Source organism: Pelobates fuscus, chromosome 1, assembly GCF_036172605.1.
Source record: "Pelobates fuscus isolate aPelFus1 chromosome 1, aPelFus1.pri, whole genome shotgun sequence".
In the NCBI taxonomy this organism is placed as follows: Eukaryota; Metazoa; Chordata; class Amphibia; order Anura; family Pelobatidae; genus Pelobates; species Pelobates fuscus.
Window position 1 is genome coordinate 453,515,671 of NC_086317.1, and position 27,043 is coordinate 453,542,713.

General features: G+C 37.8%; 1 protein-coding gene across 1 annotated transcript in view; it reads right to left on the reverse strand.

Annotated features, from left to right (window-relative positions):
* Window positions 1-27,043, reverse strand: part of CNTN5 (contactin 5) — a 1,203,952-nt gene that overhangs the window by 907,700 nt on the left and 269,209 nt on the right. Inside the window, exon 2 of the mRNA XM_063430510.1 lies at window positions 16,737-16,823. The gene's annotated coding sequence lies outside the window, so the exon portion shown is untranslated. The remainder of the gene's footprint in view (window positions 1-16,736; window positions 16,824-27,043) is intronic.

Consider the following 27,043-nt stretch of genomic DNA (forward strand, 5'->3'; position numbering starts at 1 on the left):
AATTGCATACTACCAACCAGTAAAAGATGTTATGAAAATTTGGAGCTAAACCATAGGGGTGGGGTTTGTAAAAAGTTAAAAAACATAAAGATACAAATATTTGAGTATGGAGAAAATACAGCATGCATATGAGGCTCAGACCTATCAAATGCACTTAAGTTGTGTTGGTGCCCGGAACGTGTCCAAAAGATTAAGGATGGAAAAAGTAACTATGTCTTAAAGAATATTTTGTTTAGTAAACTTTATAGAATGAGCATACAGCTAAGGAATACTTACAATACCAATGTCAAATTGTTGAAGATCACATATCTTAAAAATCCTAACGCAGAATAACTTGAATTGTGAGTAAAGGAAAAGAGTGACCCATTCATATGTCTACAGAAAAGTAATTCATATTCATTATACCAAGTATCAAGTCCCCTGAAGCCAACACAATATTTAATTAATTCTTCTATAGTCATATCAAATATTTTATCATTGTAAGAAATATCCTGAGATGTAAAAGGCTGGAAGGGGATCGTCATTCAAGGAAGCATGCTTCAGAGGCATCAATAGGCACTACATAAGTCATAATATCATGTAAAGAATTCTTATTTTTATTTTTGGAATAGAGAGTCAAAGCAAGCATGTTGCACACAGGAACAACACGATTCCGTTAATCTATCTTCCATGAAGAGCATGTGGAGGACAGATTGTCAAAACTGAGATACACTATGACATTTTTATTATTCTTTTTCCTGTGTTTTGATATTTTTTTATTCATCTTGTGAATTCCTTATAATTTAGTGTAAACACCTGTTTTTCCAAAATTGCATTCAGTTCTCTATGTTGCACATGTGTGTACCCACCTTAGAGATTACCCCCACCTCGTTGTAAGCAGTCATATTTAAAGGGACACTATAGTCACCCAGACCACTTCAGCTCAATGAAGTGGTCTGGGTGCCAGGTCCCTCAGGTTTTAACCCTTCACATGTAAACATAACAGGACAGCCACTAGAGGCGCATCTGCGACGCTGGAGGCGAATCTCGCCTCCATTGTGCAGAGCATCCATAGGAAAGCATTGAGAAATGCTTTCCTATGGACACTTTGAATGCGCACGTGGCACTTGCCGCGCATGCGCATTCGGCTCCAGTGACGTCGGACGATGGAGCTGACGTCGGACAGGGAGGAGAGTGCACCAGCGCTGGATTAAGGTAAGTAACTGAAGGGGTTTTAACACCTTCAGCGCCACGGAAGGGGGATCCTGAGGGTGGTGGCACCTTCAGGGCACTATAGTGTCAGGAAAACCGCTTTTGTTTTCCTGACACTATAGTGATCCTTTAAGTCTGGTTTCTAATATTCACCTATTTCTGCGTGTTTTGGACCACAAAATTAATTTTGTTTCATGGCTGTTTAGTATATGAAGAAAATAGTAATGTAAATAATAACAATAGTAATAACAATGATGATAATATTTAATCTAAAATTAATATATTTAAAGCCGAGGTGACATAATTTTCACACGTACACATGTGTATTAATTGATAGATAAATAGATAGATAGATAGATAGATAGATTAGATAGATAGATAGATAGACAGACAGACAGACAGACATACAGATATATATATAGATAGATAGATAGATAGATAGATAGATAGATAGATAGGCAGATAGATAGATAGATAGATAGATAGACAGCTAGCTAGCTAGATAGATAGATAGATAGATAGATAGATAGATAGATAGATAGATACCTCTGTTAAAATCAAGTGAAGCAAAATAAAACATGTCCATGATACATTTAACTACATTTAGAAATGTATCTGCTTTTCTTGTTTAGTTTTTTTTTATTGTTTTGGGGTTTTTTTTGTTTGTTTTATGTTACATTTTACTAGTGTATAGAGGAAAATCTATGAATGACATAATTACTACGTAAATCACAAGAGCTAATTTATGTTTGTAAAAATTCTCTATACACATTGAGATAGCAGCTTGATGGAGATTAACCACCTGCCTCTGAAAATTCTCAATACTCTTAATGTAACGTTACAGGTGATTCTTCTCAGATCTTTTCTTTGTCTCAAGACATGGCCGATAATCCTGCATTTTACACAAGATCGATTAAATAGGGAAAAAAATAATACATTACATTACTGTGCTTACCGGGAATGAAAATAAATAATAATATCTGACTCTTAAATATAGCAATTTGGAATATAATTTGTATGTCTGCTACCAAAGCACTATAAAGTGTATTATTTCACAGTTCATGTATAAAAGCCTAGCAAAATGCTTTGACCTGATGAATGATTGGAGTCAAATAAAAGAATAACAGGGTAAGATTATTGAATTAAAATACTTATTCTGGGGGGCTGACCCAAGCAGCCAAGCTGCTCAGACATGTTTGGAGAGAGCTCCCATGTCTGGGGACAGAATACCGGAAATGAAACCCACAAATTCCTACCCACGAGCCGCAGACCAAGAGATCCACAACCGGGAGGGGCTGCTGCATAGAACGGTACCTCTCCCAAGCACCGGCGCAGCAGACCGAACAGATCGAGGCATGCAGCCTACTCGCGACCAAGCCACGAGGAGACGGACGCTCCACGGGCACGAGAGCAGGGAACAAAATCCCAGTGAAAAGTCTCCCGCCTCCCCCCCAGGACCAGTTCGGCTCATCCCGGTCCACACAGCAGAGCGGAGAACAGTCAACCAAGAGCTGCACTTGGCCGCGCGGCGGTCAAGAGTGAGCCACGAGGCCCAATCAAAATGGCAGACGGCATCATCACTCAAACACCGCAACAGACCCCCAGTGACTGGGAGGCAGCCTCTAATGCAAGGTTCGAAGCCATGTGGGAGCAATTCTGGGCTAAGCTAGCACATAAGCACCGGCTGCCTCAGCCACTAACTCTTGGGAAGAAACTCAGACCACCCACGGCACGACAACCAGCCAGTGCCATACACCCAAAGCAGCCCACGACTGGGACAAGTATACATGCAATGGTTAAAGACAGCCAAAAGCACGAAACACAAAGTCAAGCGAACGCTCCTAAAATGGCGACCTCAGGCCAAACTACAGAGCATGCCTCCACCCAGCCTCTACACGAGCGTCTAGATGCACTGCTCAGCCGGTTCTGGGAGATGCTGGAAAGGCGGATGGCACATCAAACCTGTAAACACCAAGAATAGGTGTGGCAGACCAAGGATGTAAGGCAGAGCGGGCAGACCCTGGGAAAAGCCGCCTCGCACAAACGGGTGGAACACCCATCCAGGCAGGGGAACATTAGGAGACTCCCTCCTATCCACCGACCACACCGCAGGAGAGCCGCCTGCCGCTGGCGGCGGACAACCACCAGGACCCTCCACAGCGCCCATCATGGGAAAGGCCCGGCCCCAAGAGGCAACCGAGTCTGTGGCCATATGGTGCCAACTCCACATGATGCCCGGAAAAAGGGAGAAGCCCCCTGCCGCAACAACTTCCACTCCTCACTGACCCACCTGAAAACGCTGCCGGTAATCCTGCCCAGAGGGAGCTTGAGCGGTTTACGCTTACCCAGTCCTACAAGCAGAGCCACCAGAATGGGCATAGGGTGAGGCAATCCAGACTCATGCAGGCCACGGCCCGCAACCAACAATCCAGCCCACAACGCAGAGACTAATCTATTAACTAACTGAACGATAGACTCTAATGCATGCCACATACCATGGTAATCAGACCCAGCCATACACTCACCCGGCACAGCTGGCTGTAAGCAGGCACCACACATAAGACCAACACCACCCTCGCCACCTGCATAGCGGTCACAACAGCTTACCACCGCACACATATATTGACACACCAGCCTGACCTCGAGAATGCCCATCACAGCAGACTCAGATAGTATGGCTCCATTCTCACAACTCACTATAGTACCGCAGCATGCTTCCACTCTATACCACACACCTGTGTTACTTTCATTTTCATGCAATGTCTCAACCCACTCTTGCTTGTGACTGTGTTCTTTATCAATATGCAGCAGTTAAATAATCATAACGCAATAGTTTGCTATAAACTACCCTAATGATTGGCAAAGTTTGCTTACCTTCAAAGTACTTTATATATGTTTTCGTTAATCGACTTAGCAAACAATAGCATACCCTTTATTGCGATAAGCCTGTACAATTAACTATGCCATAAGTACTAAGCGTAACAGTTCAGCATGTTCAAGTTTTACTAACCCATAAAAATGAAGCACTGTTAACTAGGAAATGTTATTTACAGCTGTGATTTCCCTAACATGTACTCGAAATTGCACATTTCCCTTCTCTCTTTTTCTGTATCCCGACTCAATTGCCTCAATAAAAGAAAGATTGACAAGAAAGTCGAACTAAACACTAAAAAAAAAATACTTATTCTACCTCTTTTACTGTTAACTCACCATGTATATGTGAATACAAACATGCATGATCATGTTCTGTATTGTACTGTATTAAGATCTGGATTGGCATCAGTTGTAATGATTTGTGCTAAGGCAAATTTATTTTAACCCCTTAAGGACCAAATTTCTGGAATAAAAGGGAATCATGACATGTCATGTGTCCTTAAGGGGTTAACCCCTTAAGGACACATGACATGTATGACATGTCATAATTCCCTTTTATTCCAGAAGTTTGGTCCTTAAGGGGTTAAAGGGAATAGTGGATGCTAATGTTAATATTTAATTATCAAGAGGACTGATCTCCGGATGCTGAATGTCCAAATCCCTAATAAAAAGGTTGAAGCAAGACAAATTGTATACAGACACCAATGTATCTGCATTATATTAGCACTTCAAGGACCACTAATGGTCTTTGTTATTGAAACATCATTGACATGAGAGACCCTATGCATGCAATGTACTAATAATGTAGCCATGAATAGATTCTAAAGAACTGCTGATGGCCAGTAAGTACAATGGTTAAATCTAGCATGTTGTCTTTAAAGAGCTGATTGAGATAATGGCATAACTCATCATTGGTCCTTAACCCCTTAAGGACACATGACATGTGTGACATGTCATGATTCCCTTTTATTCCAGAAGTTTGGTCTTTAAGGGGTTAAAGGGTTAAACTAATTTGTCACGCAGTGTAATGCAACGTTATTTTTTTTTTTAAGAATGCCATGGCACCAAATCCAGTTGAGCAACATGAGTTGACCATAATACATGTTTTTATCTGTTCTAAATCATAGGTTGCATTAGGATTACTTCTGTTTTTTTACATAATTTACCCTACCCATATAACAACCTGCTAGAAAATGGTGTGACAGGTTTTAAAGGGACAATTTACACTGCTTCTCATTGATGTGGTCATAGTGTTTGGAATTAATAGTTTAATGCTTAAACAAGAGTCCCTAGCACCTGATATACTCTATCCTGTCTCGGCAAATAAGGAAGTATTAGACTGAGCAGCAATGGGTGATGGTGATTGGTTGAGAGTGTCAGCTGATGCCTTCCGGGCAATTACAGCTGCCCATTGCTGGTACAAATTGGTATTGCGAAGGACGTGTTTAACCTGTTACTTAGCAATTCATCCAGTGGGGGCCAGGCTGTAGAAGGCGAGAGTCCTTCATTCAGTGTTTAACTGCTTGAAAATGGACTAGCATTGAATGGAGCTGCCAGGCACTATAACAAATTCAAGAAGATGAAACAGTCATAGCGCCTGCAGTATCCCTTTAAGAAGATATTCTAAATAAACCTCAACTATACAGAACATTAACATGTTTTCTGTTCCATATACAGCTTCCATTCCCCTTGGCAAGCTTCATTGCTATTGAACCACTCACAAACAAGCTAAATCAATGAATCTATATCAGTTACATCACTATTTGTTTCAAGAACCTTCACTAGCAGGGTTTCCATTAGAAAAAGTTGATCAGCCCAACAGCGAATAGACTGCATCAGAAATCCCATTAACCAATAGCACTCACACAATCATTACCATACTTACGGCAATTAGGGAACATTTCTTACTCATCATTAGTTTCTTATCTATTTATTTCATTATTTTCTTTAGATGAAATTACAATCTGGCCTAATCAGCATCTCCAGATGCTGATGCTATCACCTCGGATATTGCAATGTTTTATGGGCTTCACTTTGTGTAGAACATGGCACATTGACAAAATGGTAAAAGATCATGATGAGGAAACAGCATGATGCAAAAAGTAATAGCTGTTGCAAACAAGATGATCGTCCCTATCATGGGAAAGAGATGTTCGAAGCAGCTGGTTTGAAAAACAAATAACTAAGCGGAATTGGCATTTAACAATCAAATTATTTCTTTTTTTGTTTTTTTTTGTTAGTTTCTTCTGCTGTGGCTGCAATTTTATTGATTCACATTAGTTTTTTTTAAAATATTTTAATACCTTAAAACAATATTAAAATAGGAGAAACGCAGCTGTTACATCTAGTGTAGTAAAAAAATTGCCTGTCATCGGACACATAATGGACATTAGACACATGATGCATCAGACCATTTCTTTTTTTTTGTGCGTTGGATAATAGCCTTCTTTTTATTATATTTGTTTTGTATTGTATTTTTCCAGCAGCAATTCTATTGAGGTAAATCATAATATACTTTTCAAAGTGATTCTAAATAACAAAAATAACAAAATGTATGCAAAAAAATTCATGTTGGTAAAAAAAAAAAGTCCAATTTGTTGCAGACAGAACTGCTTTCTAACGTTCACAATTTGTACAACTTGTTTTTTTTCAAATTATAGAAGAAATTAGTAGTTCAGTAAGAGTCGAGGAAGTAAGGTCATATTAAAAAAAAATTAAATCTATATATTGAACAGCTGCAGTGGTTTGTATATTGACTCAAATAAAGTAAGGAACAAATTAGCTGAATTTGAAAAAGAAACAAAATCAATTGTTTTTAAGTTTTCTTTATGATTGCTATTGTACTATTTCACCACCATGACCTATTCAGTCATTTGAAGTCATTGTGGAGCCCTTATATGGAGATTATTATTATTTTTTTTTAATGCTGGACATACAGAGTTAAGCCTTTTTTTCCCCCGACAGCTTCATTATAGCATCATTAGCCAGTCCAGAACAAGAATACCGGTTTGGCTTATGTTTAAGGGACACTGTAGTCACTAATACAACTTTATCTTAATGAAGCAGTTTTGGTGTATAGATCATGCCCCTGCAGTCCCACTGTTCAATTCATTGCTATTTAGGAGTTCAATTACATTGTTTATGCAGCCCTAGTCATACCACCCTGCATGTGACTTGCACAGGCTTAAAAAACACTTCCTGTAAAGAGTCATCTAATGTTTATACTTCCTTTATTACAAATTATGTTTAATTGAAAACTTCTTATCTCCTGCTCTGTTAATAGCTTGCTAGACCCCGCAGGAGCAAGGGGAGAAGTGGCTAGGGCTGCATACACGGAAACAAAAGTGATTTAACTTCTAAATGGCAGAGAATTGAGCAGTGAATCTGCAGGGGCATGGTTTATACACCAAAACTGCTTCATTAAGCTAAAGTTGTTTTGGTGACTATAGTGTGACTTTAATTATGTGCTTATTCCTATGCACAGAATTGCATTTATTGGCTGAGCACAGTCAGCTGACATTTTCAGCCCGTGAATGGCCGTTGAAGTCTACTTTAGGCTGCAGCTCTGCAAAAAATATTTGCCCCATTACCGGGAAACAGGGCCAGGGTACCCCTGGCATTATAGCCACTACAGTGAGCAGTAGTGGTGGTTATGTTGCTCGGTGTGTATCATTTTACAAACTCATTTATCAATGTATTGTTTATTGAAGATATCAGAAGACAATTTATTCCAAATGCTACTGTCAGAAATTAGTTACTTTAGGAAAAGAAAAGAAAAATATATAAAACTTCCTGATAACACAGCTGTTTCAATATACCAGAGTATAAGATTGTCACGTGCTAGATATAAAAAGAATCATGCTGGAACATTTATTTATTGAACCATTAAGTAATATCCTTTATTTTAATTAAAACCTTGCCATTGCTGACAGTTTTATTCTGAGTGAGATAAATAGGCGACGCTAACTAGTCCCAACATTGAAACGTAGTTGCTAGCTTAATTAATACCTACACTTGCAGTTCCCATCTACTTGCCATATTTATTGGACAAGGCTACAAATCCTCAAATACTTTTCCAGACCTGAGGGTTCTTTTTTTTTTTAAATTGATATGGCTAATGATTCCCTATTGATCCATCAATACTTTAAACTATAATAGTAATTACAAGTGAACTGCGCCATTTGTAGAGTAGAACTATATATTTTGGAATGTAACATACTAAAGATATAATCTAGAGTTTCCCTGGTGTTCATTTTAAAAGGAATCAATCATAAAAATAATTTATTTTTTTTTCTTCACCTTTGAAGCTTTAATTGTACTTTAGTCAAAATAAATAAACTCTTACACTCTTTAACCCCTTAAGGACCAAACTTCTGGAATAAAAGGGAATCATGACATTTCACACATGTCATGTGTCCTTAAGGGGTTAAAAGGACCCCAGGCACCAAAATGTATCTGACAGACTATTACTACAGTGATTAGTTTGCATGATACCAGGTGCAATGTTTGTGGGGAAAAATATTCTTGTCCACAGGGTCCTGTTACTGTGTTATATGTCAATCAAAAAGAACCATTCGTGCAATTTTAAATTTCCATTTATTTATTTAAGTGGAAAAAAAACACAAACGGGTGTTATTGAGCACGTGCACAATTATGTAATATTGTGCTTACATCCCGGCCAATATGGACGTAGGATCAATAGCAACCCCTGCAGCGCGGATGCCACTTCCCCGAAGATAACTGCAATGCATGCTTACACAAAACACAGGAGTGAAGGAGACTAATGGTATACTGCATTGGCCTCCAATACCTAGGCACCAGTAATAAATATAATCACACCAACCCAATGCAACCACGGGGGGCATACCCAATTGGCTAACTAGAACTAAAACCCGCACGCACGAATGCTCACCAGAAAGAACAAAGCAGAGGGATATAACGAAAGGTTCCCACATGACACAAGTGCTGAGGGCATAACATGGGAAGTTGTGTAACATTAAGCAAATACCGATAAATAAGTTTAGAGTTACCCCCACAAGACAGTGGGTAATGGTACAGGACACACGATGATTGTTGGTCAATCCTATTTTTCACCTATATACATATGAAAACATACGTTATGCAATGTTTTAACTTGTAATGACACACCAACAGAGACCTGCGAGTCTCAAACTGCATTCTTCTCTTTACTTGTACTCAAATTCAATAAAAACAGATTTACAAAAAAATAATAATAATGTAAAATTGTTTGAATGAGAAATTATGAAGAACTGATTTTACAATAAACTTGGAGAGCAAAGTGAAGACCAGGACTGGCTAAACAAATCAGCACTTTACTCAATGCCAATGTGGACACTGGAGAAGAAACAGATCAAAAGGAATTGCCGAAAAAGGGTGTTTTTTAAGATGAGTGCGTTATTATCGCTATTGTTTAATCTTCTTAGCATTATTTATTTTTTCTATGAATTCTCCATAATGCATAACATATAGATGGTGTATCAACCATAGGAGTTTTGTTTCAAAAATACACACAAGTGTTTAGCAAGGTCGGGTTTTCCATGTGATATTGTTTTAGATATGGTTTGGCTAAATGTAAAAGTGGCCAGACAGATCAAGTGCTCTCGTTAGAATGGGATGAGACCCTTTAGAAAGACATTGGGGTATAATAGGGACCAGACTAAGGAAAGAATGGTTACTACAATGTGTATAAATGTAAAACAATTAATGAATAGGGATGTCTGGCTACATTCCTCCTTCATTTCCTTTTTTTTTACAGTGGAATTCCCCTAAAAGTGACCATTTGCTTCACCTGAGTGGGTCTTATAAAAAATTACAGACCGTAAATTGATTGTTGAATGTGAATAACAGACAAGTAAATCACACAGGCCAAGATGGACAAGCTTGCAATATGGATGAGATACAGAATATTTCCATTTCACCTATTTTGACTGAAAATAAACAACAATATGTTAATAAATAAATGAAAATATGTATATATATATAGAAGGCGTATGCCTGAAGTTGTGGGAGGGATTTTAAGCCTATTTAAACCCAGCAAACCCCTTACTCACCTGTCTTCGACGATTTCGGAAATTCCTGCCTTCATTTCCGCTTCACAGACCTCTGACGTCAATCTGCCGCGACGCTCGTACACAGCCCGCCAGTTTTTCGTGAGTATTTTCCATACGCATGGAAGCCTTTCGTCGGTTCATCCAAACCGTAAGTCCATTCAAGTAATCTTCCTTCTAAATTACGTTCCGTACGCATATTTCTTTCGACGGTATGCAATTATCTGTACAGCCAGTTCGTCTCAATTCACTGTTCGGCAATGTTATTAATCAGTTTGCAAAGGGGAAATTCTTCTCGCACGCGTGTAACCTTGTAACTGGCAAATAATATATGGATATAAGTGCAATATGTTAGTGTATAATGGTGCCATCACATAATTGTCCTTTTGTTGAAAGAAAATATGAAATTGGCCAGTCATTTAAGGAGCTCGACTCCTTGTTCTTTTAACCCTGACTACACTTGGGCTTCTTCAATTTCGGTGTTACCTTTATCTGTCTTGTTTTCTGAGTACCTGCATATCGTTATTTAAATATACCCCACTCATTAGAGTTGCAATTTGAGGCAGCGTATTCAATTCATGACCAATCAATAAAGTACATTTTACACCTCCTCTACATTTACGTCAGCCGAATACATTCAATATTTACAAAATCCTTCGGAACATTCCGCAACCCTATACTTATCGCATTGTACATTGCTTGATATTATGTAGGTACTGTAAAAGTTCATCCCAATCCGATACAATACCATGTCATGGCACGCAGGCACATTACTAGATGTGTTATTTTGTTATATCTATACATCCATTCACATATATGCACTTCATACAAATATACAACAATGCACACGTGTGTATATCAAACATGGGGTTGGGAAGGTTCAGAAGCCAGTAGGGGAAGCAAAGCAACGTTTCATTCACTGTATTTTCCCTACATGCACTTTGCGTTCAGAGATTGGCAGTGGGGTTTGTGATGTGACATATAATTGCAGCGGTTACTTACAACCTTGTCAATACTTTTACAGGTTATCCTGTGTAACCGAGTGGATAGCGGGTTCTGCAAATTAATGTGACTTTCACTTGAACCAATCTCATGTTCTATAATACAGAGCAGAGAGTGGCATTCATGCCCAAGGCATGAAGGGGTTAATGTGCCCCCCTTTGCTTGCTGTATTCCAATATTAACAGTCATGTCTGCGTAGATGACATGGATCTGCACACCTGCTAGATTGCATACTCTCCAGCCTTAGAATACTATTAGACTCATTCTGTGCTACCTGCAAAGTGCAGACTGAGCCGCTAACACGCTGCATACAGATAATCTTTGTATACTGTGTCTTATCTACATTACACTGTCTGTATACTGGGTAGGAAGGTGTTCCCCCTCTTCTCCCCACAGCCCCCCCCATTGTCTGTGCACAGTTGCAGATTCATGGTAATCAAATATTAATAGAGGATTTCAGTACACGGAGTAACTGCTTCCCTCGGCTGAGTTAGATCCTTCATACAACAAACGTAAACCCCACAGGGGGCTTGATTAACAAGCTGGTGGCATTACGGGATGCCATACCGGCATCTGATTTGGAGTGCAGATCATATGTAGACTTGAGGGAACGCCGCACTGACTTTCTTTAACCTGCTCATCATTGTGGGGGTCATTGAAACAATGTATTTACACTGCAAACAAAGCATTGTCTGAACCAGTCCTAATTCATCTTCAGTCAGTGCAGCAATATGCGTTAGATAAAAGTACTCCTACGCAGTCAAGCACGTATGTTACTGGACAAGTGCATTTAAGTTCACGCTGCAGTTCTGGCGAACGAGCCTCAGCAGAGGCAAGTTCGTGTTTTTACCAGTACTATGAACGAGATCAGCATATATAAAAAATAAAAAAAATAAAATAAATAATAAAAAAAAATAACTAAATAAATAAAAATAACATAAAAATAAAATATGTTTATTCGTGTTGCATTTCTAATCAAGGCCATGATCTGGCACCACGAACCCCGAGGGCCGTGCATACAATCGCACACGCATTCTAGTTTATACGTCCCGACCATCCGGACTCCTACATGCTCACGGGGCACTCCAGTTTCGATCCAATCTCATTGCCACCCACGTTTCGTTCAGTAGTATATCGTCTTTCACTGACTAACCTTCCATCTTAGTTAGCAACTGCTGGCTGTTAGGTTCCTAGGTGTCCACTAGTTGTTATTCCCCCTGGCTTCTTCGCCATAGGTTAGTGGTCCTGCGAGGCCGACACCCATCCTCATACTTGGATGGTCGCCTCGCATTGTGGCATAGAGAGGGCCTCACCAGTCACTCCCATTCTGTCTTATGTTTAACTTTCACCGAGAGGCCGACACCCCGCCACAACGTTCAGTGGCCACGCTACCCCCTCGCGCCAACGCATAGATAGAGCCTCTCACGCCGCTTGGCAAATAGCAGGGCCTCACCTGTCACCAACCTAGAGTAATCGTTTCGCCGCATTGCGGCACTAGCTAGTCAGCCAGCACGCAAACGCACACGCACACGCACACACTCTTGCACTCCTAGTAAGCTGGGGGGGTCGGCACGCTGCAGACCCGTCACGCATAATCACAATGTTTTCGATCCTATATCCGAATCAGGTATCCTAGCGCTTTTTCCCGCTTTAGCTTCGATGGTTAGTTAAATACTCTTACAGTAATACAAACAGTACGTCAGAACTATCATACTAGGCTAACCCTGTGCTTTCAATACATTATCACTTATGGGCTAAGGGTCTGCTAGATACTTGGATATAGCAGTACAAGGATACCTGTGTACATATTACCCTAACCTGTCACTCGCTGGTGATCCTATCATACCACATACGCAAAGTCCCCAGGCCAAGCTAGTAGAGACCAAGACCAGCGGTTCCTCCAACAACTTGTTTCAAGCATTTCTTACATATATTCAGTTGAATGCGTATGTAGGGTCTCACGTTGCCTTTCACGTTGCATGTTGTACAGGTTAGGCCTTGTATTGGACAATCGTCAGGTCCTCATGCCGCGGACGTACATACAGTGACTGCTTCCAGACTCATGTAGTACAGATATACTTTTATTACTTTGCAACCCATTGAGGGCATTCGGTACATTGAGTTCTAAGTTAACATATATTGACTCATACTATCACTTAATTTATCACGTCCACGTCAGTTATACAAGCAATGCAGGATAAGCATTGGCAATCCAATTAATCTGGGTGAACAGGATTCCCACTTGTTTCATATCAAACATCGGGGCATCACTCTGCCTCCATGACGACCATACGAATACCGTTCAAATCCTTAAACTACTAATTGGGGACTTGTCTGCACGCTTGACATTCACAGGGTCCTCCATCCGCATTCAATTCGTTCGTCATGCATTTAACGTTGTACACGTTTCACTTTATTTAAGTTCAAGAAGTCCATCAGGAGTTACTTTCGGTCATGCTAGACGTTTCGGTTTAAGACGCAACACCTTAGGCATCCTACAATACAAACATTTACGATCCCAAGCCTGCCAGGTAACTGTTATAGGGTTCTTATTATACAAACACATGTCGTCTTTTGAGTTTAAACTACTTTCAAAGCTCCTCTTCGGGCTCCGCTTGTGCTAACATTTCCCTACGATGAGTCACGGCTTTGCATTCTAGTCTTCGGTTCGCACCTCAATAGTTAGTTTCATCAGGTGTCTGTTACAGTCCTTTTCGCTGTGGTTCAATGCAGTTAATCACACGTGTAAGGTCAGGTTAACGCTTGTCCACACGAGGTTAACACCCTGCTGCGCGTAGTTAGTACTAGCCCATGTGGCCCAAATCATAGGTAGGGCCTCTCTCAAACACAGGGCTAATGGCACGACCTCAATTCTTATGGGATAGTCCTTATCTTCGCCTATTAGTACCCATTAGCTAGCAGCTCTACTACACGAGAGGTTCAATGGGCATTTGAGTTTTGCATAATTTAAACATATTATGTTTCCTACCTCCTCACAGCATGCTACGAGAAATAGCTCCAGGTAACATATTATCTTTTATATCGCTAACCCTCTCGTCTCAAGTCCCCTGCAGTATCCTCCGCCTTAGCCACTTCTGAATTCCTGAAGTCGGACCTTGCTCAAACGTAACGGTTATGATAATAGAACGCACAGCCCAGAATTCCTCTGCAGGCCATAAAAGGTCTACATCATGCCTGAAGTTAGAGTCTGCGCAGGTAAGATTTGTCTACTAATGCTAAGCATACGTACTCTACAGCCTACGTCATGTGTAAGTATTGTATGTGGTTCGAGGTAATAAGTGCGTTTCGATTTTAATGGTTTGCTTATACAATTTTTGCCACATCTCTCAAACATTTCATGCGATACATTCGCTCCTGGTTAATTAGTTTTGGCCTCAATCCAAATTCCTTCTCGGGACTTACATTCCGTATTAGGGCCGCCACCGCAGCCTCAAATTTCAAGTTCCCAACTCATATTGTAGAAGAAGATGGGACGCCGGAAGTCCTCGGCTTACAACCGGTACATTCCAAATCCAGAGTAGTAATCAGGCTCGCTTTCTATAATATGTCTAAATTATGTTGTTATGATAAATAAATGTTACATACTTTTTGGCCCTCTTTTTACAGGCCTAACCTCGCGTCGGTTTCGGCACACCTCAACCGACTTTTATATATAAAAACTACACACACTTTAATGTGCGCCCCTTCCATAATCCAGTACACAAATAGAAGGCGTATGCCTGAAGTTGTGGGAGGGATTCTAAGCCTATTTAAACCCAGCAAACCCCTTACTCACCTGTCTTCGACGATTTCGGAAATTCCCTCCCACCACACCCTCTTTATATATCATTATATCTGGGTGGGCCCTCTTTTTACAGGCCTAACCTCGCGTCGGTTTCGGCACACCTCAACCGACTTTTATATATAAAAACTACACACACTTTAATGTGCGCCCCTTCCATAATCTCGTACACAAATATATATATACACATGTATATGAGATATTTAAAAAAAAAAAAATTATTAACATATTGTTTTTTTTTTACAGCAGCAGAGAGACTGCTTGTCAGTTTAGGCACTCCCCTTGCAGGCAGCACTATGGACGCCTATTGTGGCCATGTGACCGCTGTTTCAGAGCGATCACATGGCCCGTGGTGGCCTAATTTGCCAAGCAAGGACTGTCTGGGCTGTCAGGCAGTCCCCCCAGACCGAGAGCAACACCAATTGCCGGCAGGGTAATGGCAGCGATCAGGTAAGTAATAAGGACATGCCGCAGACGGACCGTTTTATGTCGGACGTACCTAGTACGTCCGCAGTCCTTAAGGGGTTAATGGCGTGGCTTACTTCAGTGGGGCATTAGAGACTAATGCACTCTCCAAATCATACAATAGCTTGTTTGGCCCAGAACACAGTGTGGTTCCTAGGTTTCTAGTGTCCCATATAATCTTTGTATTTTGTCTTTGTTTTTTGATCTGGCTTTTCGCTGACTATTCAGTTTTCTAGCTCCTTTGGCCCAACTTTGGCTATAGTTCTTGGGATTTTCTGGCTCCCTTTAACCATGGCTTGTTCTGATGTTCCTTTATTATTTTTTATTTTGTTTTATTTAGTCCAACCATTCTAAGGACCGTTATAGGTACTTCCTCGGTTTCTATTTCCTGGTGGGTTTATATTCTGCGTGTTGTGTCATATCATCACGATTTGCAATCCACTCGACACTTGTCCATAAAGATTTTTTCTAACATTGAGAGAGTATGTGCATGTACCACAATGAACTACCAAAACATAAATAAAAATAGAATATAACAAAGCATTACATTGTAATGGTCCACATTAAATATTGCCCAACATGCAAATATACAAATATTGTTTCAGTTTGGTAATCGTATTGTTAGCGTTCCTCCATAATCAAGGAAACATACAATCAGGAACACTTCAAGAGCTGAAGTTTAATCTGCAATTTGTTTTGCACAAGTGCATCGTGAAAAAAAAGCTGTGTTGTATAAGCTTGTGGTGGGGGAAATCTGGTTTTGTCCCAAGCAGTAGTACATGCCTCTCTAAGGAAAAAGGTGCATTTAAAATTCCGTGCTCTAACAATTAACAAAAGTTTAGTTTTTTTACTTTCATCAATTCTTTTTTTTCATTTATGGGGTTTAAGATTACTTTTGCTCACATCAAATACATTTATTTATATAGAATATTGCTGAGTAATGCTATAATAAACCATTATGCCTCCATGTGATAAAAGATAGCCATGCCTGTTGCTACACTGGCCTGGCGATCTCCCCATCTGTGCTCTACACATAACATAAACAGATATTACTAGCCCAAAAGTGGATGGTTGCTGCCTTAGCCCCTTAAGGACCAAACATTTGGAATAAAAGGGAATCATGACATGTCACACATGTCATGTGTCCTTAAGGGGTTAATTAAACAGGACTGAATAATGCTTGGTGACAGTGGCCACATTCAAGAGTATTCCCAAATATGGAGAAAAGCATGTAGTCGCCAACACATAGGATGGCAATACAAACATTATCATCATTTTTCTATTAAAATTTTACCAATGCACCAAAATGTTAAATAATGAAACCAAGTACGTACCCAATATGCTTTTTCCTCAGTAGCACAATTTTTTTCTGGAAATGGGAAAAATGCTCAGAGATGCCAGGGATTTCATCTCAAACAATCCTAAGAAAGACAAAAAAATAGAAATGCTCTCAATAAAAAAGAAATATAATACATCCTTTCAATATACAAATGCACGGCAGTTCCATGTTCCATCAGTTAATTTATCATTTACGATTGCATGTTACATAGTGGTTAACGTGCATAAAAGAAGAAATTATATTAGAACCCAATTAAATTTTTTTAATTAAAAAAGATTGACATATATTTAAGACCTTGATTGATCAGCTTGCAAAACAGAAGATAAATTTTATGTATGAATTTCTAAAGTCAACTAAGAAAGAAAAGAAGAGAAGTAGAGAAATATCATTTCATGGCAACGCAGAAAGTGTGACAAACCTCAAATACTCTGTGGGAATCCGCAAGATTTTTTGGGATGATTCTAACCAAAGATTAGACCACACTGCAAAAATAATATCAATATATTTTATATTTCAGGCTGGATATTTTGCAACTTCCTTAAAACGGAACAATAACACTACATCACCCAATTGTGGTTTTAATTCCTTGAATAGAACTCTTCAAACTGCCTTTATTTTATATAGATACGTATTCTGTATAAATAGACATGATAGATAAAATGTATACATTGTATTTTAAAATAATAGTTCAAAAATCCCAAAAAAGGGAAAAAAATAAATCTCAGTTCACATCCTGTCAAAGAATGAGCGTAAACCGATGACGGCGTAGAGAAAAGGAAGTCCAAGCTTCTTTGTGAATAATATATTAATAGAATGTGCTTATTAGATACCTACCATAATCTATTGCATAAGGCACACCTGTGCAATAATCATGCTGTCTAATCAGCATCCTGATATGCCACACCTGTGGGGTGGATGGATTATCTCGGCAAAGGAGAAGTGCTCACTAACACAGATTTAGACAGATTTGTCAACAATATTTGAGAGAAATAGGCATTTTGTGTACATAGAAAAAGAATAGATCTTTGAGTTCAGCTCATGAAAAATAGGAACAAAAACAAAAGTGTTGCGTTTATAATTTTGTTCAGTGTATATGGTACAAAAATACATCACTGATAAAACTCACAGGAAAAATAGAATCAAAGTAGGGATCCATTATACTTGAATTTATGGGTTTGCTTAACCCTTCAAGACAAATTGTACTCCGGAAATGTTAGTTTATCTTGCAAGCAGATATGTCGCTCTTTAATTCTCAGGAGAGCTTCTAAAGGCCTTTAGTCAGGTTGAGTGTATTATTCTTACTGGTGATATCCATTTTTTCTCAATACTGAATGGCTATTAATGCACAAAATTAAATTGCTTTCATAGTAATGTTACATTTACAATAGTTTGCTTCCAAATGCATTATGTTTAAATGTACTGAATGGCCTAAAGTAAAAGCAATAAATAAAAGTCTATTTAGACCAATATTAAACTAACATACAACTGCTAGAATACAGGTATTTTTCAGTATTTTGGCTACAAGGGTTATAGAGACGAGGAACAACAATTAAGTAACATAATCAAGTGAAAAAAATGTAATTCTACAACTATATACTGTGGGCTACGTTATTTTGTTATTGCAGTATTCAATTTTTTATATGCATTTTACTTTGAGTACATTCGTGTGACCTTTATTATTTTACTTGATTATGCTACTTTATTTTAGTTTCTCATTTGGAGTGGGTTAGGTAAGTCCTCTGAAGGTGGTTTAAAAGACCCAGTAACATTAACGGAGAATAAAAAGAAGGAAATCAGAAGCTAGTTACCCAAATTTTATATCCTGAATGTTAGCAAACTTGACAATTAGCATAACTAAAAATAAGTCAATCATCGGGTGCTCTCATAAATCATAATAATAACAAAGTATTTGACCAGGAAAGGCACATTCAGATTACTCTGGTTTTCAAGTACGTACGTCCTCGGGATGTTACCTCAGCCCAACATCCAGTTGGGATATTACCCTATTTTAATAAGAAGAAATAATAAGTAACAACGTAAAGTAAAGAGTACATATTAAATAGATCCTACACAACAGAGAGTATATTTAACTCAATAACGTAAGAGAATACAAAGATAACATTGGAAAGTAAAAAGGAAGTTGAGACAGAGCTGTGAAGTCATGGATACAAATGATTTAGTTAATGTCCTGATCTTAAATCCTGTTAGGCGAGATGTTTTACATCATCCTTGTATATACAAGTGTTACACAGCCCAAGGTCCCTAAACTACATCTGCTAGATATAGATTGTATGATTGACTAAGAGCCACATTAGTTATTGATCTTTACTCTTCATTATCTCCTTTTAGGTTATGGCTTTTCCCTCCACATAGTGCAGTGGAGATATTTACTGATCATCAGAGTTCACTATTGTGTACAGGTTAAGATGACATGTTTGGTATCCCTAAGGAATTCTCTTACAATACCCACTGTAATCGAAATCACTGATAGCAGTAAGCTTACGCCCGTACATTATTTAGTTTTCTTTGGTTTTATAATGCTCACTTTTCACTTTTCAGATTTGAGATTATATGTAATCTTTTCAGTTTCACTAGTATTTCCATTTAAAAATGTTTCAATTAATATGACAATTTCATGTTCATCAATAACCTACAAGTTAAAAATAGTTTGTTCATACGTCATGACGGATAGGCTGCCTTTATATAGACTATTATGTAATGTACGATGCAGATCTGTGATGCATGAAAAATGGCTTGTGACTTGCTATTGAATGTTTATGTCTGACATGCATCAGAGTAAAAGCTCAAGATCTTGAATATGCTTTTACGTACAAGTGGTCTGGTAGCATGAGCCAAGGGTCTACGTTTTAATATTAACATCTACTAAAAAGCAAAATTCGAGGTCTGAGTTGAATTACAATAAACCTTTGCAGTTTTGAAAATATAATATGCTGTGGACCAGAGGTAAATTAACATGCCAGATTTTACGGTAATCCAATGTTTGCTATGTGTGCCCAGTCACAGGTTAATTAAAGACTAAAATGTCCATAATGTCTCCTATTTAGGTCAATAGCTGTACGTAGGTGCCTTATTAGAGTGCAACAATATCTGTTTGAAAATAAATATTTTAATTTATAATGTCTATTACTAGATTTCTTTCATACATTTTTGGAATTTTATTACATTGTGTTCTAGATTGTGGTTACATTTACAATACATGTTTTTTATATTAAAAATATTTTTTTATACATTATAATAAAATGTATAATGTACACCTATAGTAGATCATGATGAGAAATGCAAAAAAGATACCCCACTATTAAGCCACGTCAGTTGGTGCCATCAGTTTATAACAGTGAAATATCATCATCCTTGATGCAAGGGGTGCTAACATGACTGCTACAGCCAGTCAAATTTACCATAATATTTTCCAGACCTCTATCCTATATCCTGCAGCCACTACACGTCCAAGTATAGCATAAAAAAAGCAATTTCTAGACTATATTTAATAAAACTATCCAATTATCTTATCTTAAAAAAAACAAAAAAACTTAATAGTAGAAATTCTGATTTTACAAAAAAAATCCATATCACAATTAAACTTATCCTGCTCCCACTGATGGCTCAGACCTAGGTTAAAATTACAGTTTCAGAGAGGCAGCACATTTGCAATTAATAGGTCATTTTTGAAAAACCAAGGTCATTTATGAAACAGAATGGTACAGACGTCCACAGTTTCCAGTCTAACACCACCAGTGGGAATATTCATAGCTGCTTAGAAAATGCCTGATGAAAATGAGAGATTTTATTAATTATCTGTCTTGTTTGAGCATGCATGAATGGCAATATTTAAATGACTGCACAGTGACACTGTTCATGCCAGGTTTCATTTATTAAATGGAACTAGCTAAAACGTGCAAAGAACAATGTGTGGTCCGTGTAGTGTATGCATTACATGGAGAATATATGGAGCTTGAAATTATTTAGCAGTAAGAACGGGACTTTATTCATCTGAAAGGGCACCACCTCACCTTGCCTGAAAAAGTAAATAAAAAAGAAATTTAAATAGCCAATAAAAAGCTCATTTTTAGTACTGAAGAATTTAACCAAAAAATTCACTTTGTCTTGTTATCAAATGCCTTTATTTAAAGGCACACAATTAAGAGATCAAGAAAGAGGTAGGAGGACACAAAATAGATATCAGAAGCCACAGATGCAGAACATGCACTAGAATGACCGAGAAGAGCACTATAGTATTGTCGATTCTATAGTGGGAGTGGAGAACTCTACGATAGACATTCAGAGCAGAAAGACCAAGATGTACAAGTGGAATCTGTAATTTCAATGCGGACAAAGAGAGGAAAAGAAGAGGACATATCAGAGGCTGATAAATAATGTGGATAGATAAGAAAGATAAAAACATAGATAATATCAGGTTATACAATTAGAGAATGGAAGCGAATAAATGAGCGACCGGAAAATGAGAAATAAGTAAAGAGAGAGATAGGAGAAATATAAGTTGGAGCATCGATAGGATAAGGAGGGGAGTTAAAATGCAAACTAACATGGAAATGGTCGCCAATAGTAGACTAAGCCTTTCTAAAACCAGATATTTCAGATACACGCATTATTCAAATTATAGCCTTTCCTTAGTGTCCTAACATTACGTTAGCGAATTTATAAATTGTAAAAAAATTTGTAGGATGATGAAATGTAAGTACTCAATAAGACATCACTTAATCGAAGCTCTTGTCAAGGATTCAGGTATCAGAAGAATAGAAATTCTGGAGGATTTACCTGGTGAGCAAGTACATTTGTCAGATTATAAAGGTTACAGACTTACAGCTATTCACAGATATAGATTAATATGACAAATGACAAGCAACTGACTCACAAAAGATATTCTGGTATTCAGTGTTGATTTAATAGCTTGCTGTATATAGCTTGTCTAGTTCGACAATTACAGCTTTACAGTATTTATGTTTCAAGACATGTGATGCATTGAAGTGATCAACTATAAACATGCCAAGCAGACATGAACACAGCTAAAAGACTATCCATAGTTTTTTTTTTTAATATTTTCAGCTAGCAAGGGATTATCAGTGTATATCATGATCCCTCTGACATACCTCTACTATAGCATAACAAAGTAACCAAAAATTGGAGCTCCCTATGCTGGACAATGGGACAAGGTGCTCTGTTGTCCAACCTTGGTCCATTCCCATAAACATGGGGAGGAGCAGGACATCCCTGGTCTTGAGGTCTGTAAGTCTTTGTCTGACGACTCGGTGCAACTTAAAATAGAATCTGAATACATCTGATGAAAAAAACTGCCATTAATGTCAGCTATCACCTTTAGAGAATTTTTTTCTGCTGTTAAAAGAACACTATAGGCGCTTGCTTAACCCTGCATCTGAAAACATTGCCGTTCTGCAGTAATAACAATATTTTCATTGCAGGATAAACCTGTCTAGAAGTGCTAGTAAATCTCCACCATTACTAGCAGGTTGTCTCTTAGATACCATCTGATTGATGACTGCATCAATCAGAGCATGCACACTAGCATCCCAATGCTTTCCTATAGGAAAGAATTGGATTGGGTGAGATCACTGATTATCTCAACCAAAGAGGTGGAGCTAAACTCCAGAGACAAAGAAAGAACCTAAGGGAGACTCAGAGGTAGAGACAATGTAGCCCTCACAAGTCTGCCCTCCAGAGTAAGGAGAGCAACCCATAAATTAGATAAACATAAAACTTAACTTTTAATAAGTTTACTAAAAGCCCAACAAATGTGGGAAAATATGGTAAAAACAAATACTGATAAGTGCTAAATAGCATACATACAGGAACCTGAGCATAAATGTTGCTGAAAATAAAGGATAGAGGAAGGGGAAAGGGGAGACAAAAAATAAATAAATAAATAAATAGATGAATAAAACCAATCTGCAAGTGGCAGGAAAAAGGTTCATGAGGGAAGGTAGGAATAAAGAGAGGACTGGTATTTGGTCCAAAAGCTGTGCCCTAGCGTGCCTTGAAAGGCACCCCTTAAAAAATCCACTACTCAAAAACCTCCCAAGTTCCCAAAATATAAATTGAAATAGAAAACAATAAAAACTTAAAACAAAGCCCTAGTACCACTAACCCCCAGCAACAACAAAAAAAGAGAAAAATAAAATGTAATGAAAAATTATCGATCTAATATTCCATCTTAGCGTGGTGGCTTGTCCTAGTCTGAAGACATAACTACAGCATCATCCCTAATCTAAATGCCTGACCACTGCTAACAAAGTCCCAACGCGAGTTTCGCCAAGTGCTGGCTCTTCCAGGTGCGTCAGAACTTTCTTAGTGTATATCCGCCATCTTGACAACTCTACTGTTAACAGGCGAGGTCACATGATCACTTTATTTTATTATGGAATGTAACTTTCAAATCTACTGTTAGTGTGAACTTTTTGACTTTTGTCAGGGGTTTTGTTTTAGCTATATTTAGTTTATAAATTGAGTTCAGAAAGTGTTACACAGCCCATACCTCCTTTTTGGTTTTTAGAACCATCTTCCTTCATGGTAGAAGAATAGCCTAATGGGAGGACTGATTTTGTGAATGCTGTTACAAGAAATTGACATGAATACTAGAATTTTATCATAAATATCACACAGTAACAATCAATTTCCCAAATGTTTAGCAAAACTAACTATAACAGCCAAAGCACAAACAGTAGCTTATTGCTTACAAAACAAAATGACCATAGCTAAACTCACACTTCTAAATATACCAGTCCCTTATTTTGATAATTGCCTCAGGTCACTCTGATTTATTAGTTTTAAATAAAATCGATAACAATAGTGCAACTAGCCATATGGGAAACATTTTGCAACATAGTCAACGCTTTTAATGAAGATGAAACCAAAGGGCGTTTTTTTTCTAACACTACAGCGATTTTCTCTTTTTTATTTTTAATATTGTACAGAAGGAACGCTGACTGATTGAATTACTGTTTGCAAATACAGTAACTTTCACAACAGAAAAGAAATAAAAATCTTTATAGATATGATTTTATTATGATTCATAAATCTAAAGTTGTCTGCCTTTTTTCCCCAAATGTTACAGATGAAATCACTCTGACTATAGATCGTATGCCAAGTCTTGGTATTACAAGGTTACGTTAAGGTCTGCGAGAAAGTAAAATAAGCTAGTGTCAATGAACTGAATGATGCAATGCAAAACATAATCAATATTCTGTAGATATTGAAGATTAGTGCCAACTTTAAGAGCCACTAAAACTTTAGTAATACAAACCTGTACTCCTAAAGCTATAGTGTCCCTGCCCCTATAAGTTTAGTGCTCCCCCTTCACCATAAAATAATAATATAGGGTTTTACTTATCGTCCGCGCCAAGACTACGTCATCACTGATCACCTCATTGATGTGGCTTCCTCTGTGGATTGTCCTATCAAATGCCCATCATAGAGGATCATTGGGGACCTGATGCACGTGCATGGTGAGCGTTGTACGTGCATACAAATTTCCACAAAGGAAATCATTGAATTCAGCTGCAATTGATGATGTTTAACATAGACTGCCACGAGAGCTATTTGCACACATGACAGCCACTAGAAGTGTGTTTATCACATCAAGTTAAACATTGCAGTTTCTGTAAAATAGAATTGCTTCAACTTAAAGGTTAAAATGACAGGGCCACTGAACCCAAAACCACATCATTGAGATGAAGTTGCCTGGGTGACTTTAGTGTATTTTGATCAAGTGCATACAAATAAATATCTTTATGTTTAGATATCATATGTCTGACTTCTGAATAAAACTATTTCCTTGTTTCAAAGACATATTAAAGATATTTTAAGACAAATATTCATAAAGAAATATGTTTTGGAAGTATCAGAGGCAATTTCATTTTTAAATACAACTAAAACATGTCTCACTTGGCATACCCAAAATTGGCCTTGATTTACCGTATATACTCGAGTATAAGCCGAGTTTTTCAGCACATTTTTTGTGCTGAAAAACCCCAACTCGGCTTATACTCGAGTCAATAGTCTGTATTATGGCAATTTGCATTGCCATAATACAGACTGGGGGAGAGGGGGGCTGGCAGAGCTGTAACTTACCTGTCCTGCAGCTCCTGTCAGCTCTCTCCTCCTCCGCGCCGTCCGGTCAGCTCTTCTGTCAGCTCACACTGTAAGTCTCGCGAGAGCCACGGCTCTCGCGAGACTTGGAGCTGACCGAGGTGCTGAACGGACGGCGCGGAGGAGGAGAGAGCTGACAGGAGCTGCAGGAGAGGTAAGTAAACTCTCTGCAGCCCCCACAGCCCCCCCCCACTGAACTGCCAATGTCACTAGACCACCAGGGAAGGAGAGCCCCCCTCCCTGCCATGTATCAAGCAGGGAGGGGGGACAAAAAAAAAAAAATCGAAATAATAAAATATTAATAAGTACAAAAAAAATAATATTACAAATAAAATAAAATAATAAAAAATAACAATAAAAAATATTAAAATAAAAAATAATAATACAATAAAATAATAAAAAAATTATTAAAATAATTAAAAATAATAATAATAAAATTGCCCACCCCCCACAAAGGCTCTGCAACACACACACACACACACACACACACACACTGCACACACATACTCATACACACTGCACACATACACACACACTGATCACACACACACACGCTGCACTCATACACACACGCTGCACTCATACACACACGCTGCACTCATACACACACGCTGCATTCATACACACACACTGCATTCATTATATACACACACTGTAAATAAATATTCAATTAATATAATTTTTTTAGGATCTAATTTTATTTAGAAATTTACCAGTAGCTGCTGCATTTTCCACCCTAGTCTTATACTCGAGTCAATAAGTTTTCCCAGTTTTTTGGGGTTTGATTAATTTTAAAAAGTTTTTTTCCCAAAATCTTAAAATATCATGTATTTTTTGATATTCTAATATTTTGGGGAAAAAACTACTTTTTAAAATTAATCAAACATATCCATCTAACTATACATATATATAACAATATTACAAAATATTAAAATAGTTGCCAAACCTTAAATAATTTTGAAAGTTTATACTAAAATTATTTGAAAAGCTAATCCAAAATTTAAAATTGATACCATTATCTGTTAAGGCAATTTAACTCCTAAATGGCAGAGAATTGAGAAGTGAGACTGCAGGGGCATGATTTATATACCAAAATGGCTTCATTTAACTAAAGTTGCTTTTGTGCCTATAATATCCTTTTAATAAACAGAATGTAGATGCTGCGTATAGAATTAAATATGACTTGTTACGAAAAAGCATTTAAAGCTGTTAGAAAAATGGAACTAGTACGAATGGAAGGATTTGTAGTTACCTGTACTAGCCCTCAATTACTAAGTAGAGCCTAATGTGATTGTAAAGGCTAACAAATGTGTAATAAAAGTAAAATTAAAAGGAGTAAAGGAGTTTAAGCATGCGTGGAATAGGCATAAGGGTAGCCTAACTATAAGATAAGGCCAGGGACTAATGAAAGTATTTAGAAAATTGGGCAGACTAGATGGGCCGAATGGTTCTTATCTGCCATCACATTCTATGTTTCTATGTTTCTATGAAATAGCAAATATTTGTAAAAATTATTACAGTAACATAAATAATATAAAAATAGCAACAAGATATAGAATGGTTCAAAGAACAAGTGACAATAAAGTAAATGCATTATCATTAGCTTTTAGGTTGCTAGATCAATCCAGGGCTTGCTACACTGAGGAAGACGAATTGAGGAAGCCATCGTAGTACATAGTGCATAGTGCAAATATCAATTTGAATAATAGAAAAAATTCTTAACTGAAGTAAATAAAAACTGCCTTAATAAACACCTACAGTATACAGCATTAGCAAACAAATATTGGTATTGGCTTATTGAAGGACCCAGAGGTGATACTGTTCCCTGCACAATGTTTGCTGATTATTCTCAGTTCTTTATTCTTTAGGTACATTTTTATCATGAGCCTTTTTTATCAAAAGCCTGTTTGAAGTTATTGTACGGTTATTGGCTTGTGTGTCTTTGCTGTTTGACTTTTGGCTAGCTTTCACATTTGGTTTTGTTTTGTAAGGCTATAAATATATCTGCAATTGATATAAATATCTACAGAATTGTGTTAAGAATATAATCCTAAAATATAATCCTATGCTCTTAATATCATGACTGGAAACTTTGTAATTCAATGTTTAAATCTAAATGGAATTTATACAGGGTGAGTACCTTGTGGTATCATCTGTGAT